General features: G+C 29.5%; 1 protein-coding gene and 1 long non-coding RNA gene across 2 annotated transcripts in view; one reads left to right on the forward strand and one right to left on the reverse strand.

Moving 5' to 3' along the window:
* Positions 1 to 14,624, forward strand: part of LOC142322694 (uncharacterized) — a 289,630-nt gene that overhangs the window by 236,491 nt on the left and 38,515 nt on the right. The gene's annotated exons all lie outside the window — the stretch shown is intronic.
* LOC142322916 (uncharacterized) overlaps positions 1 to 14,624 on the reverse strand; it is a 169,801-nt gene that overhangs the window by 130,579 nt on the left and 24,598 nt on the right. The window contains exon 2 of the long non-coding RNA XR_012755962.1: positions 13,235 to 13,403. This is a non-coding gene — a long non-coding RNA (uncharacterized LOC142322916). The remainder of the gene's footprint in view (positions 1 to 13,234; positions 13,404 to 14,624) is intronic.

The following is a 14,624-nucleotide window of genomic DNA, read 5'->3' on the forward strand; positions in this document are numbered from 1 at the left end:
AACATTAGGCAGTGGATACTGATCCATTTTAGGTAGCTGGGGTTGAATTAACTACAAAAATCTCAAACACAGTTGGTCTGATTACTTTTTGTTCAAAGATTGAACAAATTGCAACATACACTTTAGAAATAGAAATATTATAATTAGTAATCGTATATTATTATTATTATTATTATCCTGTCCGGTCACGAATATTTTAATAAATATGTTTTTAAGATTTTTGTTTGCTTGCCATTTCTCCCGCCACCACCCCATTCGGTTGCCCTAAAGCATAAGACCGCGTATGCTTGTGCCACAAAACGGCAACTGAGCCTCGAACAGTTTAGCGACCAGTATCCTAACATAGCTCCTGAGCATACCTAACAACGTGAGCGGACTACGCGTGATGCCATACACCATCGGCTTACGTGTCCCAACCGCTCACTTGTCATATATTTGCTAAAATGGGTAGGCGCACCCCGTCAACTACTAAAAATATATATGACAACCATAATAAAATTTGTTACTTATCGATTTACTCTGTTTTTATAATCTGAGAAATAAAATAGTTTGTTTTAAAGTTGTTTTTTATTAATATAAACTAAAATTCCGCAGTAAAAAAATAATACAATTTTTAACATAAAAAATCGATATCGTGAGTACCTTCACGTTTAAAAGTTAAATTTTTATTTAAGAAATGTTAATTTATTTAATAAAGACTCATTTTAAAAATGGTTTTAAATATTTATGAGATATTAACAAGATAATCTTTATGTTACATAAGTTTCAAACCGATTAATAAACTGGAACATAACAAAAAATATTATGATAAAATAGGAGGGGAAAATCTGGGTAGAAAAAATTACAAAAGTTTATAACTTACTTCGTAAAATCTTACCCTACCAATGAAACAGGAAAAACCTATTATCCAGTTATTTGTAAAGTGTAGAAAGTTATGATGGTTTTTTATTTTTTGTCAATATAAAAGATAGATATTTCCCCACTTATAACTTAATATTTTAATAAAGAAAAATAACAATTTATAAAACTTTTATCATTATCTAACCGATGTTTTTGTTTTTCAAAAAATAATGAGAAAAAAATTATTCTATCCCCAATACTGTAAGTCTAACTAATCTTTAAAAATACCACCTGATGTTTATAAAAGTTGTTACTCATTTTAACATTTTTGTTGATTTCTTAAACCTCACAACTTTTTTCTAAGTTAATATCTTTATTGTTACCATGTCTTCTGTATAGAAGTTCATATTAGAATACTTTTCTCAAAATTCAATATGGTAATTTTGTAGCTCAATAATAATCGCTCTGTAACGCGTAAAACATCATATAGTTAAATTAATAGAGGTTGGCCGATCATTACCGATACAAAATATTCACAAACTTCCATTATATATAAAACCATCAAGGTGAACACATATTTCATTCATACGTTTATGCGATGTTATTTTTAGTTAAATAATTTAAACGGTATTACGATTATGAAAAATTAATATCGATATGCAAAATTAAAAATATTTTTAAGTTAAGTTAATTTTTGACGTATATTTATCGACCAGTCTAAATAATTTCAACTATAGTAACAGATTACTATCAGATTTATCAAACTTAAGTATTTAAGTCGTAGTATATTTGTTGTTCAACAGTTAATTTTTTTTTTTTTAGTTTTATTCAAAAATATAAGATAAAAATAGTACACTGAATTGTTTCCAGCCGTTTATAATAAAAAATATTTTCTGCAACCACTTTTAAATTCAACCAGATAAAAAAATTGGAATTTAAAATAACTGTATTAAAATTTTTAAATTCTCTCCCATTTGATGGCCTTCATGACCTTTTTAGTTTTGGGTTTAATTTTCATTATCAAAACAAAGATACTATGCCATTAAAAATTTTAGATATGAAAAATGTTATAGAATGTTTTATAAAACATTATTATACCGAAAAACCTTTAAGAATATTAAATATCTCCACTTCAAAATTACACTTTTTTTTTGCTCGATAAATTAATTTAATAATTCATCACAGAAGCTTTGAAATTTTACATGGGAATATTGGAAATGGAATTTTGGAGTGTTTGAAAAATGCCATGCCTGACCAGGATTCGAACCTGGGACCTCCGGATGAACGGCCGAGACGCTACCACTTCGCCACGGCATTTAAAAATTGCTTGATTTAATCTCAAAGAATATTAAATTTATTTTAGATAACCTATTTTGATAACGAGAGGTAAAATAACTGCTGTTTACCAATATTGTTTTAATAATTTTATAAAAATAAATTTTGATTATACATTATTGAACTTTGAAACTTCCCTTCTTTTTCAAAGAAAGATATTGGAAAATTTAAGATTGTATTGTTGCTAACCAAGAAATGATTTAAATATGTTACTTAATACATGAAAGATATAACAGTTTTTTTCCAAACATTCTGTAGTTATAACCATGCCATCATTGCCATATTGAAAAAAAATTTATCACTTTTTCTTTATTATCGCAAGGATTAAAAAATTAATCCCAATACAGATAATAAAGAGTTTGTTTCTTAAGTAAATAGTAAGCACTTGTGTTATTTTCACGTGTTTAATTTGTAAAATTCATTCATATTAAGTAATCTTTATGATGTATTTGTAATTCATTAATGAGCAAACGTCTCTTTTTTAACAAAATTTTGGTTCATTTATAATTTATTAGTTTCGATTTTTCGGATAATAATTTTTAAGTGGTCTAAAATTAAAAGTTACAGATAAAATTTGACAACAAAGTTGTAATACTCGTACATTTCTGGCATTGATTATTTATTCTTATATAGTGAAAAACTAATTGATCAAACATTAAAAAGGTAGCCAAAGATTTCTTTTTTTTGGGGGTGGGGGTAATTTATGATGAAGTTTTATTATAAAATTATCATTAAATGTTAAAGAAATCAAAGAGTGTTTTAAAAATTATAAAAATTGTTTTTTTCTGCTTCCAACTCAAAAATCACCTACAAAGAATTTTCTTAGTTTAGTATATTAAATGGAAGAAACTACTACTACTATGCCTAAGAAGGCATTAAAAAAATCGGTTAAAAAATATGCAATAAATAAAAAGATTTTTTTTTTTCGACTTTTGGAGAGGGGAGAATTTTGGGGCAAATTTTGTATTTTAAGTAGTAAGATAAGCATGCACGCATATAATGCGCTCAAGATAAAGTGAGATTATGTTTTCAATAGGTTGGGAAAAATTAACACCCAAAAACTTTCCCCACCCCTAGAACACATTGAGCCCAAAACTTTACGAAGAAATTGCTCCATATACAAGAGTTTCTGTAAAACATTTCGTCAAAGTTGGTTTATCTACTCAAAAGTTATTAAGCTTCAAACACGCCAACCCCACGTACTTACGTACATATGTACGAACATACCCTTTTTTTGTTTTTTTTCGGTTTCAGGGTCATGAAACGTCGAGAAATGTAAAATAATCATACCCCATTTTTGACTGATTGCCTTACTTTCCTTCTTACAGCATACTTCTAGAGCTATGATGCCAGAAAAGTGCAAATACTAGTATTATTGTTATATTATAGTACATTCAAATAATTACAAAACCTTTCAACAATGAGGAAAAACCAGAAGATTTACATGTATATGTATATATAAGGGTGGGGGAGTGATTATCAACGAAACTCAGAGCGAAACATTATAAAAAACAATCACATCAATTAATTTGTTATAATTACCACGTTCTTCTTTTTTTTTAGTAATCAAAAAAAATTGTTGTAGTGTTGGTTTGCAGTAATCTGCTGCACCTCCTCCAGGTGTGCTAATCTCTTTGCTTCCATGTACGTTGTACACCCAACATGCCTATGGTTCGTTCAGTATACCCTAATCTTAGTCTTCCGCTTGCATTGTTTCTTTCAACTGTGCCCTCTAATATGGTGTCCAACAAACTGTATTGCCGTAGTACATGTCCTATCTACGTGTATCGCCGTTTCTTTAATAAGCTTCGTAAACATGAACCACATCAATTCTAAGTTAACACTTCATAGGTTATTTTCTCCTTCCGTGTAATCTTCAACATCCGCCGGTAGCACCGCTGTTCAAACGCATCAATTCTCTTTTTCTCTCCAGTCCATATAGTCCATGCTATATAGTGTACATAGTGTATAGTATGGTCACTGCTATACAGGAAAATACTCCATACAAATATTCCAATCAATTGTTTTCTCATCTTTTTGTTTATATTGTTCGAGTCAAATAACTAAATTTTCTTGTTCAATGCTAATTTCGTCTGTTTTATTTTGCTACCACGTTTATTCTTCTTTAATATCACGTTAATTTCTTAATAACCGTGGCATTAACCTGTTGTTTAACATCTAAACTAGTTTATTTTATGACTATGACGCATGTAAAACATTTTAAGTTTTACCTTAGTCATCCGAACGGCTTTTTCTATAATTAATAATGTTCTTTATTATACAACTACTCCCTGTAGAATAGAATGAAGATTTCACTGGTATGATAAATATTACCTTATCTTATTTGTAAAATTTGTGTACGGCTTCGTAAAGAAAACATAGAAAACCCATTTTCCTGTTAATTTTTGAAGTAGCATCTTGTTATTTTTGAAAATACGAGTAGCTACGCCATTTTTAGATGACTTGCGACTCGTATCAGATCGTCAACAAACATCACGAGTGAAGCTCTCTAGGTTTCCAATATTACACTAAAATTAATAATAAAACCTTCCTCTAAGAAAAAAGTATGTACAGAAAAAAATCGCAATCAAATTACGGTTGATCCGTTCCTTAAAGAATTTCTAGGGCACAAAAGGATTTTCTCTAGAAATTAGGGCACAAAAGGATGCCGGCCTTCGTGGCACGAGTGGTAACGTCTATCTGCCTTTCATCCGGAGGTCCCGAGTTCGAATCTCGTTCAGGCTTTAACCTGCTATTTTAACATGCTACAAAACCCGTCATTCATCACATTCTTTGAAGCAATACCTAAAGATGGTCCCGGAGGTAAAAAAAAAAAAGGCACAAAAGGATAAAAATATACATATATAAACAAATCCCTGCAACGGCAAGTCGAGGTATAATAAGAGAAGTTTTGTAGAAAATTATTCTGTAGCGAGAGTAATGCTGTATAGGATAAAAAGACTGTAAATGATAACAGACGTATTATAAAATTTTAATTGCGATGTTACGAAAAAACAACCAGTTCAAAGGTAATTCCAATCATCTTTTTTTTACTTTTATGTAGTTTATCTTATTTCTTATATAAAAATATATTTAATTTTTTTTTTTTTTTTATTGTGATTACTCTGTTATGTGTGCGCGCGCGTGAGTGTTTATATCACAGATATGTACCATAAAATGAATACAACTCGAACTCCTTAGAACTTAAATTATAAACTTACAATATGAAACTTTTTATTCAACCTCCGGGACCACTGTTAGGTATTGCTTCAGAGTATGAGATGGATGATTTGTAGCGCGTGAAAATGCCCTGCATGACCGGGATTCGAACCCGGGACCTTCGGATGAAAGGCCGAGACGTTACCACTCGCGCTACGGAGGCCGGCTACAATATGAAACTGGATGCAAATAACTTACAGTGAAAGGTTATTAAATTGTAAATGAAAATGAAAGTTTACCGCGTTTGAAATGCTACGTTTTACAAGCGGTATCATTCTCAATACACAGTCGCACGTTACGTGTAACATTTCATACAACAAAGGTCATAAGATAATATTATTCATTTAAAAACGATTAACTTAATGAAGACGTAGTTGTTAAATTAGACTACAAATAGAATTACAAATTACCGGAAGCTAAATTAAATGACATTAACAGAAACTGCCTTACTCTAGTAACATTTTAGTAAACGAATAGCTTCTTGTAAACAAATAATACTTGCTTGTGAAGGATTATTTTATATTATATTTACTTAGATTTTTTTTAAATAAAGTCAAAGAAAGATCTTTCTTACTCGTTAAAGACAAAGCAAATAATTCTGCATGGATTTATCAATAAGAATGAAAAACAATTCAAAATCAAATTTATAAAGAACATAACGTAATACATCAGTGAAAACAGAAGGAGATCAACGACACCAAACTCTCCCTAAAAATAAAATTATTTTAAATAAAATATTCATGTTAGAAAATCTTCGACCAACAGAACAAAACTAAAAATCACAAATTTTCTGGAATGAAAAATAAACAATCTTCTTTAAATTTAGCTTCCAGCTCCATGTCTTGTACCACTCCTGTAAAACAAATTTTGAGTTTGATGCTAAGTTATAATAAGAATTCATCGATAACTCTGCAGTAAATTGTTTCCTTTCTAATTAAAAAAATTGAATTATGAAATTATAAAAAGGAACAGAAATTACCTGAAGCTGAAATGATCACTCCCTCACTCAGATATAACGATAACTCGTATGGTTAGTAGCAATATTAAAAGATTTACTTTACACTAAACGCTATATTCCCATAGGAAGAAAAAATCTTATTCAGCTACCCTAAGGGAAGTGAACTATCAAATTCTGAGTTTGATACAGTTATTTGTTGTTTTTCCTTGCTTATTTATCCCTCCTACAAACTATAATCCTATAAAGATTTTATCTAATAGCTATGCTTTCCCAGTTACTCATCCCTTCATCTTTGAGTTTCTTTCTGACATAGGATAACTTTCTTTTCTCTTACAAATTATATTTTGTAAATTTAACCAAACTTTTGCTGTTTAAAATCTTGATGGTGATAAGTAATATGAGGACTATATTGTTTCTTTTTTCTGTATATATGTATTTTTTTTAATTTCCCTCAATTTTTTGGAAGGAAGATTAAATCTTCCGATGTAACAAGAAGAGTGTCGTTTGAATAAATATTCCAAGAGAGTAGCAGGGATTCAAAAAAGCAAAAAAGAAAATCATTCAATGGCTATATATTGATGGAAAATAAATAAAGTATAAATTTTTTTAAATAAGTAAATTTTATGACGGGCATGAAAACGGAATGCCCATAATATAATTAAAGAAGTTAGCTGAAGATAAGAAGTGGTTCAAAAAAGAATTAGGTTTAGTTTTTCGACGATTTGATTTTTAAAAAAGATTAATTTAATAGCTTTAAAAAAATAATAATAAATTCAATGTATTTTGTGAAAATATTATTAAATTTTTATAAAAATGGATTTTTTTGTTAATATTTTCTAGAGGTTTTAATCAAAATAAAATTAATTAATAAAACCAAGAACTTTCTCATCGAGTCCTGACTAAATAAAATATAAAAATAATCTTAATGATACAATCACGTACTGAATCCATAGTACGAACGTTATTATATACATAATAGTGTTAATTGGATGCCAAGAAATTTGCATATCAATTAATTATTAATTTGCAGTATACACTGATGTATAGATTATAGTTGTAATGCCAGGCTACTACAACATAATGAAGACAAGATGGAAAACGAAAAGCAGACATAAATCCGATAAATTTTATCAAAAGATAAGAACTGGCAAATGTAGAATTAAATCTGTATACGATAACTTCATCTGCAGTAAATTTATCTAACAAAATTTATTAATAAATTTATAGAAAGTGCAAACTAGTTATAAATGAACACATCTGAATCAAAAACAGCTAGAAAAGTTCCGGAAAATTTACTGTTCGCTGTAATAAATAAAGAGTATATTACATAGTCGCATAAACTGAAAGAAAACGCAAATTCTCAGTTTATCATATCAGAAAAACACAAGACTCCTTCAAAATGATTAGCTGTTAAGACTCCGGAATGTTAAAATTATATTTTTAATCGAATCAATAATAAAACCAACATACTTGATCGTAATCTAAAAAAAAAGGTCTTGCCCCAGTTCTGCGCAAGAATACCGAACTTTGGTTATTTTGAAAAGGTATCGAGTCGATCTAATCTAAAAATTTACAAATAATTTTTATTTTCTAATATTAAAATATATATTCTGTTTATAAAAAACAGCTGTTACAGTCTTTGAAAATTTCAATAGATATTTAAAGTTAGCTTAAAATTTTAAACAACGAAACTTCAACTTATATTATCCAATTTGGTCATAGAGTTACAGAATTTTATAAGTTTTAACTTTACGCTTTCGATTGAATTGCCAAAAAAAGTCAACAGTTTGGTTTTTGGTGTTATTCCATTAACATTTAGAAAATACCGCAAACCATACATGAATATTTTGTAGTATTGTTAATCCATATTTATTTATCATTTATTTTTATTTACTTTCTTAATTAAATTATTTTTACATACTATTTCACCGGTATCTAATGATTATAATTGTTCCAATCGAAATGGCCGTCCAGGTTTAGAATTCAACATAAAATGTTTTTTTTTAATGCTGTTTTCCAATTTATTTGTAAAATAACATTGGTCAACATGATTTTTGTCTCACGAGTACCAATAGGTGTACTTAAGCAGTTTTTTATCCAGAATTCAAATATGTATTCGGAATTTCTCCATCAATCAAAGTGTTTTTTTTTGTTATTTTAATTTTTTTTAAATATTTTTAAATGTTTTTTCGTCCACTTATCTACTGTCAAGCTCCTATAGCACTGTAAATTAGATGGAACCAAATGAGTTAACTCAAAGAGTACCGCTGCTACTGTTGCGCAGGTTCAGACGTGTATAGACACGTACAAACGTGATCTAGTGTAGCATACAATCATCAGAACGATGCCAGTTGTGAGATAGTAGTGAACCAATAAACACGTCATTGTGAGTGCTTTGTGTGTCTAAATTATTGTGTATTATATATTTACAACTTATTTCTTTTAATTAGTCGTTAGTTACAAAATGCCTGGAGTTTGTTTAAATCATCCTAACAAGTTTTGTTATGTATGTGGTGAAGTGACGCGCAAGTCCCATAGGCGAAACCTTACTCCATCAGTAAAAAAGTGTTATGAACTTTTTAGTTTGGGTGTAAAGTCGGGGACCAAACAAGGGCTTGGGACCCACATATCTGTTGTTTGTCGTGTTCTAAGCTTCTTACTACATGGAAAAATAACACACGCTACATGCCATTTGCTATCCCTATGATTTGGAGGGAACCCAAAGATCACTCTTCTGACTGTTATTTCTGCTTAACAAAAATTAAGGGGATTACATCAAAATCAAAACATAAGAGTGGTGTATCCTAACTTGCAATCTACAATGAGACCAGTTCCACACTACAAAGAATTGCCCATACCAAAGCCTCCAGAACATGTAACATTAGATGACGAGAGCTCCGAGTCTGATGGAAGTAAAGAAGAAAAAGAAACAGATTCTGGTGATACGACTTTTGAACAAAGCAAGTTTATCTGAGCCTCATTTACTGACCCAACAGAATCTTAGCGATCTCATACGAGATTTAAAATTATCCAAAAAACAGTCTGAAATTCTTGCTTCCGCTAAAAGGATGGAATCTTCTTCAAAAGAATACAAAAATATGTACTTATCGTAATCGTCATTCTGAATTTAAAGACTATTTTTCTGAAGAAAATGGCTTAGTGTTTTGTAATGACATTTCTTCTCTTATGGAGACACATTGTAATGAATATAACCCAACAGAATGGCGCTTGTTCATTGATTCCTTTAAAGTTAGTTTAAAAGCTGTGCCTCAGGATAATGGCAATACATTCCCTTCAGTACCTATGACTCACTCTGCTAGTACGAAAGAAACAGATGGAAACTTTAAATTTATATTAGAAAAGCTTCAATATGCAGTGTATGAATGGAATATTTGTGGTAATTTGAAGGTAACTGCACTTATTCTTGATCTGCAGCTTGGTTAAACAAAGTACTGCTGTTTTTTGTGTGAATGGAATAGTAGGGACAGAAAAAAACCATTTCATTATAAAATAATGGCCTAAACGCGAATCGCTCATTCCTGAACAGAAAATGTGAAACACCACCCATTGTGTAATCCTAAAAATGTGCATCTACTTCCGTTAAATATAAAACTAGGATTAAAGAAGAATTTCGTCAAGGCCATGGACAATACTCCTGGTTTCATGTACTTAAAAACATAAGTTTCATAAAATCAGTGATGCAAAAATTTAGAAAGAATATACGTGGTCCCCAAGTACGATCACTAATGCGTGAAGAAAAGTTTGAGGAACTATCGATTCCAATGGAGAAAGTAGCTTGGCAAGCAATCAAAAATGTTACTCAGAATTTTTTGGGAAATCGAAAGGTGGAAAATTACAGTGATATTGTCAACGATCTTATAAAAATTTGGGTTGTAATATATCCTTAAAAGTACACTTCACGCACTCGCACCTAGATTCTTCCCGAAAAATCATGGCGCAGTGGGCGATGGGCATGAGGAACATTTTCATCAGGAGATTTCAGCTATGGAAAAGAGGTATCAAGGCAAATAGAATTCTAACATGCTGGCCGATTATTGTTGGACCATCAAGAGGGATGCTCCACAGGCGAAATATAGTACAAAGTCGTCATTTCTTACTTTCTAGGTGAGTCAAACATTTGAATATTATGTAGTTAAGAATGCAGAAAGTGTTAAAATGTTTGAAATTATAAATTCCTGTCTTTCGGAAACTTTGCGTGATGGTGAAAACCAATATCGCATTTGAATTCAGGAAAAAATACTATCAGAATCACATATTATTCTTCTTGAGACAAGAAAAACTTTTTTTTGTTCCCCAGTGTAATTGGACATTTATTGTGTACTACCTAGTTTTATTTTAATTTAAAATATGGATGCCCATAAAAAAATCAAAACTATCCGTATGAAAAAAGTCGTTCTCAAGGAACAGAAAGGTGAGAAATCTGTAGCTTGTTAAAAATAAGAAAATAATTTGTTTTAGTATATATTATTTTTTTGTTTGTTTTACCCTTGAAAAATCCTAACTTCATGATTACTTTTTATTTTGCAAACTAAATTACTTTAAAGGTTATCTTGTAAGTTTCATTTAGAGAACTTACGTGGAGAAGGTTTTTAAAAGAAAAATGACATGGTCTACAAAAACGATTTAGAACATTTTTATCATTTTCATTGAATAACTGATAAGTAGAAAGATATTATTCCGGTATAATTAACGGAAAACCTAATCTGGTTGGAAACATTGTAGTGAAGAAATATATATTTTATCATTAAGGTAACTTATACACTTAAGTTCATATACGTTGTTTTTCTGAATTTTTTTTCTTTCCAAAAACCCAGGTTTTTCTCTTTTGCGTTTCTCATGAACTATTTATTTTTTTCAAAGAGTGTTATAGGCCTGTTTAAAATTAATTTTATTTAATATAGCTAACGTTCTACACAAAATAGCGTCGGTCAATATCAATATAAATTCAGTATATTTTTTAAGAAATTCTATGACAAATTTTACTAGCTTTCTACCATAAAATATCTCTAGTTTTTTGGACTGAGGAATCGATTTAAATAGAACCCAATTCGATGTCTTTAACGCTAAATTAATTATTAGTTTAGATTCTCGATTTATCGAAAAAAAGGAAGATACTTTAGAAAACGTTTTCAACTACACAAAAATCGGCCCGGTAGGACTCTAAAATTAAGCATGTTTCAACACAAATATTGATCTTTTAAATAAAAGGACTAGCAGCTTGTTAATAACTTCAAAATTACGAAGACTATCAGAACTGCGCAAATTGTATTTCGTAGAAAATTTTATTGGCTTTCTGAAAATAACCTCCACTCTGTCAAATTCCTCACCGTTTTCTTGGTATTTGCGAAAAATCGCAAAGCTGCGCATTAATTTTTTTCTTGCAGGGGTAGGTTTTTAAAAATAAAATGTAAATAAGAATTTTCCTCTTGTTTGGAATTGTTAAGTGTGAAAAATCTCATCACGATTAGAATAAAACTGTAGATCTGTACAAAATACAAACGAACACACAAACATTCTTCTTTATATATTTAGCAGAAGAAAATTATTTAGAGTTAATTTTAGAGCTGTTCATCCTTATTAATGGGTGATTTAAAGGCAGTAAGACATCGTGCTAACCATATCTCTTCTTATTTATATTTATTAGGAAGGACTATGAGATTCGACTTTACTCGTACCTTACCTCAAAATTTGACTTATTTGTAGCATCACCAGATTGGAAATGGAACTCCTAATTACGTCTGTAGGAAGACCCGGTTTTACCAAAATATAAAAATAACAAGGATACGTGGATAATAGAAATGATTGATAATAGGAAAGAAACGATTTACTCACAGAGGAACCAAAAAACAAGACAATAACTCCAGGAAGCGAATATTCATTCTATTTTCAGCTCCTTGAGCGATCAAGGTGTTTTCATCCAGGATCATTATCATAATGGAAGTAGAACATTACTGTTTACAACCTTATGTAATGAAGGTACAACAAATCGTTTTTCTCCTAGATATGAAACAGCCATCTAAAAAGAGACTCGGGCTTGTATAAGAAATCACACCCCCTTATCAAAATTGTACGACACATGGATGTATTCAAATATACGTAGATTACTTAAAAATTTTAAGCTCTATGAATTTAAGCGTTTCTTAAGGTTAATGAGAAGTAGTCATTTTTTTAATCTTTTCAAGCTAAATAAATCTTTCTTGGAATAGCAAGTTTAAAATTGTGATCAATAGCCTAATAAAATCCAACCTTCGGTAACTAATGTTCGCTCAGAAAATCATAATATATAATCTAAATATAAAATTTTAATTTAAGAAATTTCAGTTTAAAAGTCTTTAATAATAATTGATTTGTTTAATTTTTACCCACAAAAGGAGCAGTATAGATTATCTACAAACAGAAGATTGACATACTTACGAATTTCACGATACTTTAACCAGTTGACTTTTAAAGATCATGAAAGTTAGAACCCATTACTTCAGAGCTAAATTGGGTTCAATTCATCTCGTACTGAATTAAATTCGGAGATAAATTGAGAAGAATTTTAACCTATAATCCCTACACTACAAAGCTTGTAATCTATCTTGTCGTTGTCAACTGTATTTTTACGTTTCAACATTATTTTAATAAAATTACTTTTATTTGTACGTTAAAAAGCAATATAGATTTTTCTGTAAAAATTAAAACCACAAAAATGTATATTTTGTCAATAGATCTCTGTAAAAATATCACATGAAATATAAGTTTGAACTTACAATAAAATCGAATAAAAAAACTGTTAAAGGTAAAATTCTTAATACGTGTAATAAAAGGTTTTCATAAAAATTAATCCAAGGTCTTAAACAATATGTAATGTCAAATTACCTGTTAATTGTTCCTCTGTTCCACTCTACAATAGAAAAAGGTTTTCAATCTCTTTCATCTGCAGTGTCATTAGTAATTATATTAACGAATATCTTAACTAATTTCAAGTCCACTTAAAATAATCTCCTATAGTTATTCTTTTTATCCTTGATCATTCACTTCCAGAAGTCTGAAAAGTAAATTGTTATACTAAAAATAAATTGACATTAAAAGAAAAAGTAAATAACGCAACAAAAAAGATTTAAATCAGGTTACACGTTATGTTCTGTTCTTTTTAACAACAGACCGACCAAAATAAAACTATCAAAATTACTAAAAAAATTATTGCAACAAAATTTAAGAATACATTCACAAAAAAACCACTCTTAAAATTTTGAAAAATGTAATACCTAAGAAAAAAGAAAAGAGAGAAAATTAAAAAATCAATAATAACAACAATTATTCTAAAAAAGGCCGCTGTTAAAAAAGTATTAAAAGAATAATTTCACGAGTCAGAATTTAAATTTTATCAATGTCTAATCAAAATTAAACATTCTTGCATATTATTAACAATTTATTTGTAATATTTATTAACCTAGAAGAAATAAAAACCTCACATACAGTGACATTAAATAAATTACCAATACGATATGCGCTCTAATTTTAAAGACTAAACTCTCACAATCCGTTCATATATTTAATCAATACTTTTATACGTAAACTTCGCATTCTGTTATTCTGTATTTTTTACTACGATTCATGGTAATATGAAAAAACTAATGAATTTAATTTAGGAATCATCATTATATACATATATATATATATATATATATATATATATAGAATATCAAGTAGTTATTGTACGTTATATACGTTATGTACGAATATTATATACAGGTTGAAATTTATTGATAAAATTATGTTTAGTTGAATTATATTTTCTTATTTGTTTCTTTTCCAAGCTGTAAGAAAAAAAACAAGATAATCTGTTTTTTCTGGGGAAAAATATTTTAATCTTCAGAACACAGCTCTTTTTACCCGATTAAGTCCATATAAGGAACGATAATGCATTTAACCGTTACGTATATTTGTTCGTTCCCTTCAGTAGCTGATCCACCTAATTACAACCAACTTTTGGGTAGTAAGAAGTATTTGGTCTGGAAGTAACATAGGCTATATTAAATTGGCTTATCTAAAAAGGGGGCGCTACACTACGGGGGAAATTAAAAAATACTCTATTTTCAAATTCTAATGACTGTATTTCATAAAATGATGAAAAAGAAACACTTATTGTCTCTGGTAATGTTTTCAAAAAATTTATCGCTATCGAAAAGTAAGCGAAAAATATGCTCAGTAAAAGAAAGCAGGAATGCATCGCGGCAAGCGCCTGCCGGTGCACTGTATGTTGCTG

Source organism: Lycorma delicatula, chromosome 4 (genome assembly GCF_047948215.1).
Source record: "Lycorma delicatula isolate Av1 chromosome 4, ASM4794821v1, whole genome shotgun sequence".
In the NCBI taxonomy this organism is placed as follows: domain Eukaryota; kingdom Metazoa; phylum Arthropoda; class Insecta; order Hemiptera; family Fulgoridae; genus Lycorma; species Lycorma delicatula.